Below are 8,425 nucleotides of genomic sequence, written 5' to 3' on the forward strand. Positions count from 1 at the left end.
CGATTTCTGGAATACCAGATAGCCCAGCACACAGCAACAAAAAACTCCAGATCCTTCTTTCTTCTCTTCAAAGCTACATCTTGAATTACACTTAACATGTCCTGACGAGCCAACTGTTTAACTTCCTCATCAAGATCTGTAAATTTCCAAATCCTCCTCGCTGCTTTGCACTCCACTAAAGCATGGAAAACATCCTCACCTCTGCACTTGCACCTTTGACAAAAGGGATCCGACACTACTTTCTTCCTCCATAGATTATGCATTGTTGGTAACAATTCTTTCCGTCCTTGACGACCAAGATCAGTCGGTAATTGGTGCCGGAAACCATCTTAGTCTCACCCTTCTCCACGCTCTTGAACTTGAACTCGTTCTTTGACTGTTTTTTTTGTACTCATCACTGCAAACCGCCCGATCTCTGTCACGTGCGGCTTGCTGAGGTCTTCTTTCGACTTCCATCCCCCAACTAAGACTCCTTTACGATCGCCGGCGGCCAGGAGAGGGGTTGTTGCCACGGCTTTTCACGACCACAAAATACGTAATCCCTGCACCTTGGGACAATTGTGGGGGATGTACCCCATTCCCTTCAAAATACCCAATATATACCTAAAATTATAACGCTCTTAAATTTTACATATATATACTCTAAAAAACTAAAAAAAGTACAAAAATAACCACAACTAAATCCTCATAAAACTAAACCCAACTTTTCGAAGTCTGGTAAATAGTCGAGAATACTCGACTTCAACCAAACCATACACAATTAGTAATTCAGCATAAATTCTCGACTTTTTCATGTTAGTCTGGTAAATAGTCGAGAATACTCGACTTCAATTAAAATAAAAAATTATTTAAAAAATTTTCAATTTTTTCAAGTAAGTCGAGTAAAGAGTCGAGAATACCCGACTTTAATTTAATCTTACCCAATATTCATTCAACAAAAATTCTTGACTTTTCATTGAAGTTCGGTAATTGGTTGATAATACTCGACTTAAATTGAAATAAAAATTTTTCTTTTAATTAAGTCAGGTAAAAAGTCAAGTATACTCGACTTTGGTTGTGTTTATGAGAGAGGAAGAGAGGAAGTAAACGTAAATAAATGATTTTTTTATGTTATTTTTTACTTTTTACACTTTTAAGAGGTATATGTATGTAATGGGGTATAAATTTAGCATTTAAGGACAAATGGGGTATATTTAAATAAAAAACCCCTGCACCTTATCCATTTTCTTCTATCACTTGTCAAGAAGGGTAATTTTATCCTTTTAAGATTTATAAACAAAATATAAATAAAATTAGTGCAGGTGTTCAAGTAAATTTGACAACATTTAAATTATAAAAGACAAAAGTTAGGGTACGACAGTTGCAACTTGCAACATAGCCGAGTCCATTTTTAATATTAAAAAGTAAAGCTGCTTTTAAATAGAGAACTGATATTCCCTCCCCAGATTCTTCATCATCTGACTAAAGCCAAAAAGAACTGATACTAACAAATCACCATTTGGGATTTCCACTTTTTCATTATCCATTTTAGTACAACTTAAATCAAGGGGGGAAAAGGAATAAAACAAGCAGATGATTACACATGCACACTGATTTCCATTTTGTCACCATTTCTTGCCGATGTTGCCGCCGTAATTCTTTTTTTTTTTGGTTTATCTCAAACTTTGTAATTTTATTAATATTGAGAGCATAAAAAACAACGAGTTCATGGTCCATCTGATTTTAGTAAATCAATCAGGTGAGCTTTGCTATTAACTTTCCTTCACTCCAGTCAGGCATCAACATCCATCAAAAACTCACAAAACTTTCTCTCTTAATCGCCTTTACAGACTCTTCCTTTCTCATTTTTCTCGCTTTCTTCTTCTTCGAAAGCAGCGAGCCCTTCCAATCCCTTCTTTTGTGGCTCTCCATTTCCCTCTTCATCCGCCCCTTCGCCATCGCTCAACTCACCTGCGGTCACAGCCCAATCATTGAAACCCCTCATATCCAGATCCAAAGATTAAAAGGAAGCCTTAGAAGTCGCAAAAGAACCGATCTTTAAACCCCCCACAGTTCGGTTCTGATCGTTAAAAACTCAAATGTGTCAATTCGAATTGAGTAAAAAGAGAAGAAATTTGAAGTCTTGGAGGAATGAAATGGAGAGGATATTCAGATTCTGAAAAGCAGTGATGAAGAAACCGACGGGGAAGATCAGTTCTCTCTCTAAAAATTTTATTAGGCAACTTTATTTTTTTAATATTAAAAATTAAAAAAATCTGCATGTGGGCCCTTATGTTGGAATCAATATTTGAAATTAAAATATAAGTTGCCGTTGGATTTGATCCGACGGCTAAAAATTGTCTCCCGGATCCTGAATTGGAAAACTACGCATGCTGTACAAATGATTTAGCTCATGTGATTAATAAATATATACGATCATAATTAATTTCCAGCTTTTGGGGAAGTTAAAAAATCCTTATTTTTCCATTTGTGTTTTAAGCATGGTTTTTTACAATTTTATATTTAAGTTTAATAAATTGAATAGTATGTGTGTATTATTTCATTATGTTTATGTTTATGTCTCTATCTTTAATTTTAAGGACGCTATATGTATTAACTCATATTTCCAACGGCCGTACTTTAATAGGAACAAGAAGACATGATTTCTATTAGAGCATATTCGACAGATTTCTAAAATTATACCAATATAAATTCATTATTAGTTAGATGAGAAATAAGAAATTTAATTACAACAAATGATTTACAACGATGACCCAAGTAAACTATCAGTCAAGTCAATGAATAAATTAACTCGCGTCACTGTTTCGTCACTATTATTATTTTTTCGGCTCAATTATGATTACACTTGAAATCTGTAAGCTACAGACTGCAGCATCAGCCGTTGGATGTGGAGTGAGAAACTAAACAATAGAAAATGGGATGGTGGGAGATGTTTGTTGCAGAATCTGTACCATAGACAGATAAAGCCTCTGTAATGAGTATTTTTTTCGGCTCAATTATGATTATTACAGTTGGAATCTCGGACCCAGCAAAAAATTATCCGTTGATGACAACCGATTGCAACTTATAGACAGATACCAAAAATATAATTAGTATTCAATGTCCTTTGTGAAGTTCTACACGTAATTTAGCCGGTGGGGTTTTTCGAAATTATTGATTATTCTTTCCTTTGAAATTAATATAAAAAAACAGCTCCATAATTTTTCTGTGTAATTTAAAACTATTGCATGACATTTTCTAATCGGCCATCCATTATTTAATTGATAACGGCCCAGCATGCATATGGCTAGAAATTCTCTTCTTCTATTCTAATTAAATTTCATGTAAACTTTTCTCAGTTTTCAGTGTTTGCCGATATATTGAAGACCATAATAATAATAATAATAATAATAATAATAATAATCATGATGAAGATGATGTATTACGTCCCAAATTGTCTTCCTTATAATATTTGGCCCTAAAACTGATAAAAATAAAAGAGTTGTACCATTGCATAACCGTAGATCTATGACGAATGAAAATCATTTGCTGGTAATAGTTGTACCATGTCATAACCTAAATAATAATTATTTTAATAGTATTAAAATCTAATTCAAATGGCACTAAAGTACGGCCGTGAAATTTTTTTATTTTAATTATAAAAATTTAAATTATTAATTAAATATAAATGAATCTTAGATTATTCCTACAATTTGGTGGGTCCCGACATTATTCCTACATTTTAAGTCTTCGGCTCATTTATTTCCCATTTTCTTTTTCTTTTTCATAAACATATTTTCTAACCATTGGTTTTTATTTCTTAAATACGACGGTTTGACTCCAGAAGCATTGACTTTCAGTTCAATGCCGTTAAAGATGGACCACTAGTCACGGTATTAGCATCTATATAGTTTGTTAGAGAGAGATCTAAACCAATACACAAATGGGTGTACTTTCAGGTCAGTGCCCTCCAATATGGATTATCAGTCATGGTGTTTAATTATATTTATTTAACTTGTTAGAGAGAGCTCTACGCCTATAGAGTATAACAAATGGGTGTACTTTTGTTTTCGTTCATCTGTTGTAAGTTACTGTTTTTCTTGTCTGAATCCTCTTTCACTTCCGACACCATTACTTCATCTCAGTCCCTCAGTGATGGCAGGACCTTAGTTTCAAAAGATGGAAGCTTTGAGCTTGGTTTCTTCAGTCCTGGTAGTTCCAAGAATCGTTACGTGGGAATTTGGTACAAAAATATGCCAGTTAAAACTGTTGTTTGGGTTGCAAACCGAATCAACCCCATTAATGACTCTTCTGGGTTGTTAGTTGTAAACAAGACGGGCAATCTTGTTTTAACAAGCCAGAACAAGAGTGTAGTTTGGTCAGCAAACTTGAGCAAAGAAGTCCGGACTCCAGTTGTATTGCAGCTACTAGATTCAGGAAATCTTGTCCTCAGAGGCGAACGAGATGGCGGTTCTGAAACTTATTTATGGCAAAGCTTTGATTATCCTTCTGATAATTTGCTACCGGGAATGAAGCTCGGATGGGATTTGAAGGCTGGTCTTGAGCGGCGTATAACATCATGGAAGAGCCCAGACGACCCGTCTCCTGGAAACTTTACTTGGGCAGTTAAACGACAAGATAACCCTGAGTTAATGATGTGGAAGGGATCAAGAAAGTTAACTAGGAGTGGCCCATGGAATGGCCTTAGATTCAGTGGTTCATCATTAAGGCCAAACCCCGTTTTTAACTTCGGCTTTGTCTCTAATGAGGTTGAGCTGTACTACAAATTCGACATGAGAGATAAAGCTGCTTTCCAAAGGATTGTTATGAACCAAACACTCTATTTAGTTCAACGATTCACATGGAATAAAGCAACTCAAAGCTGGGAATTGTATTCAAATGTGCCAAGAGATCTATGAGACACTTATGCCCTTTGTGGTGCCTATGGCATTTGCATCATTAGCGATATGCCTGTTTGCCAATGTTTAAAAGGTTTTAAACCAAAGTCAAGGGGATATGTGGACTGGTCTCAAGGGTGTGAGCGTGATAAGTCGTTAAACTACTCTAGACAAGATGGATTCATCAAATTCACAGCGATGAAATTGCCAGATGCTACTCTTTCTTGGGTGAGTAAAAGTATGAATCTCAATGAATGCCGGGAGAAATGCTTAGACAACTCTTCTTGTATGGCATACACAAATTCAGATATCAGAGGAGAAGGCAGTGGCTGTGCCATGTGGTTTGGTGAACTGATTGACATGAGAGACTTTCCAGATGGTGGGCAGGACTTGTATATTCGAATGTCTGCTTCAGAGATAGGTACTCGCAAACTTGTTTATGTCACTCCATTATGAGAACTTAGGAGTACCACTCCAGTTAGACTAGTTGCACATTTTTATTGTGCAATTTAGTATTGAGTTCTGATTGAGAAGCTCCTTTCGCATAAAGCAGTTTCTGGGTATAGCTTCTATGCATAGAATTCTGCTGCTATTTGAATCATTTGATTATTGACTTGCTTTGCTATATCTGAATACGCTGATCAAGGAGCGAAAGGTGAGCCTAGGACGAAGATGGTGGTGATAGTCATTTCTATTGCTGCTCTGTCAGCTGTGGTGATTGCAGCTGGCTACTTGGTTCACAAAAGAAGGAGAAATATAGTAGGTATAATATTGCTCCATTTTCCTTCACAAATTTTCGCTGACGATTTGATGCAGGCAAATCAAACTCTTATAAATATTAAATTTATAAGAGTAGATTAAATTTTTATATGCAGCAATAACTGTATATTTGTTTCAAGATGAAGCGTTATCAGTGCATATCATTTAGATCAGGGGCAAGGTAATTAAACATGTAAATTTTTCGTTGGAATAGCAGGTTTACTTATTTGCATTTAGTGTTATATTAATACACGCCTCTTTTTCACCTATGGTTCTTTATTTACTTGCACTTTCATATTGACTGGAAAATATCTTTAATACAAATTTACAGATAACGAACCTTCTCATCAAGAACATGAAAATTGTAGTTACTAGTTAGGAGTTTAATATTATCCAATATTTCAGAGAAAACAGAAAACAACAGAGAAACTGATCAGGTTCAAAACATGGACCTGGAGCTACCACTGTTTGAGTTAGCTACAATTGCTAATGCCACCGATAACTTTTCAATCAACAACAAGCTTGGAGAAGGTGGCTTTGGACCCGTTTACAAGGTAAACTTGAAAGCTGCAAGTCAAGAATACTTATTTTACTGGGTAACTAAATTCACATATATCTTCCCAGGGCACCCTAGTGGATGGACAGGAAATTGCGGTAAAAAGGCTTTCGAAGATTTCTGAGCAAGGATTGAAGGAGTTAAAGAATGAAGTTATACTATTTTCCAAATTACAGCACAGAAATCTTGTAAAGCTTCTTGGCTGCTGCATTCAAGGAGAGGAGAAATTGTTGATTTATGAATTCATGCCCAACAAAAGCCTGAACTCTTTCATTTTTGGTCTGGGTCCCTGTAACCTTAAAATATTCGGCTAGCTTGTGCCTTGATTATAGACGTTTCTTATGTATTTTCAGAAAATTTTGTGCTAACCTTAATGTGGTAATTTGTAGATCAAGAAAGATGTAAGATATTGGATTGGCCCAAGCGTTTCCACATTATTTGTGGGACTGCTAGGGGTGTTATGTACCTTCATCAAGATTCTAGATTGAGGATTATACATCGAGATCTCAAAGCAAGTAATGTGCTACTCGATCAAGATATGAACCCAAAAATTTCAGATTTTGGTTTGGCAAGAGCTTTTGGTGGAGACGAAATAGAAGGAAACACAAACAGAGTGATTGGAACATAGTAAGTACTTCTTGTCGTGTGATCTTTACGATTCACTTGTACTGATTAATGAAAATTAACTTATATATTTTAATCTTTTGAAGTGGTTATATGGCACCGGAATACGCTAGTGATGGGAAATTCTCAGTAAAATCCGATGTCTTCAGCTTTGGAATTTTATTGCTGGAGATAATAAGTGGAAAGAAAAATAGAGGATTTTATCATTCCGACAACAAGCTTAACCTTATAGGACATGTAAGTAAAATGCATACGACATTTTCTAACATAGTTTGAACTAATAAACTGTAGATGATAAAAGAGTTTTAATATGTTGTAGGCATGGAAGTTGTGGAACGAAGGCATGCCTTCACAATTAATCGATCCGTGTATTCAAGGTTCATTCAATCTTGTTGAAGTGATACGATGCATCCACATCGGTTTGTTATGCGTGCAACAGCATCCAAAGGACCGGCCAAGCATGCCCTCAGTGATTTTGATGTTGGGCAGCGAGATTGTGTTGCCTCAGCCAAAGCAACCCGGTTACTTGGAGGACAGGAAATCTACCAGACAAGATTATTCATCAAGCACGCCTGAATCATGTTCAACAAATACAATTACGATCTCTGAGTTGGAGGGTCGGTAGAGAATCTATTTGTGGTATCAAGTGCAAAAGCAGTAATATGTCAACCAAATGGAAAGTTAAGATAAATGATTGGAGAAAAAATGATGAGGATCATCCAGTGAATGCATGTTGTGGATCTAAAAGTTCAGAAGATAGGACAATTTTGCAGCTGACTGGTTGGCTAAAAATGCAGGCTCTATGCCTCTCGGATTTCATGTTTATCAAGAACCTCCTGTAGGTCATGATCCTTGGCTTTGTTATGATAGGTATGGGACAATGATTTCTCATTCGGTTGTGTCTTAACTTGGCTAAGCCTATTTTTGGTAAAAAAAAAAAAAAGAATTTAAACTAATGTTCATATAGAAATTGTAAATTAGAGGTACTGTGAGCAGTGTTGGGTCAAAAAAATGATTAACCCAGACTTAAATTAAATAAAAGCAAGACATTATAATTGTTTTGATATAAAATATTTGCTAATACATTTATGAGAATATCTTTGGTGCTTTTGGAGCATTTTTATCTATTCACAATTTATTACTTGTGTATATATGTCATCAGGATTAGTAGAAACATACACATGACAAAGTGTAAATGAAAAAGGAGAAGCTCTCCAAGAGTACCCAAGATTTTTTCTACATTTTGAAAATCATGTGCAATATACTCATTATCAATACTATTAAGTACATCCTTTTCTACGTAAACAACAAAATTAACATTCATTCATTCATCTCTCATCCAATTTCAACGTTGACTCTTCATGAACTTAATTGCTGAAAACGTTCTCTCTACTGTGGCTATGGGAATCGAAAAAATTATAGTTAAGTGTCACCAACGAATACATTAATACTGTAATGGATATTCTTTATCTTTTTTAGTCTCAAACTGTTCTTTTAGCAACTCATTGATTCCCTTCATTCCTGCAAACCTGCCTAATTGTTCTTTCCTAATTTAACGCAAGCCCTAATTTTCTGTTCTTTTTAGAACAAGAAAGATAAAATTTGTGAT

General features: G+C 35.4%; 1 pseudogene; it reads left to right on the plus strand.

Moving 5' to 3' along the window:
• The first annotated feature begins 4,002 nt into the window (after nucleotides 1-4,002).
• LOC18054755 lies at nucleotides 4,003-7,564 on the plus strand (annotated as a pseudogene).
• Nucleotides 7,565-8,425: the final 861 nt, after the last annotated feature.

Source organism: Citrus clementina, unplaced genomic scaffold (assembly GCF_000493195.1).
Source record: "Citrus clementina cultivar Clemenules unplaced genomic scaffold, Citrus_clementina_v1.0 scaffold_1, whole genome shotgun sequence".
Lineage (NCBI taxonomy): Eukaryota > Viridiplantae > Streptophyta > Magnoliopsida > Sapindales > Rutaceae > Citrus > Citrus x clementina.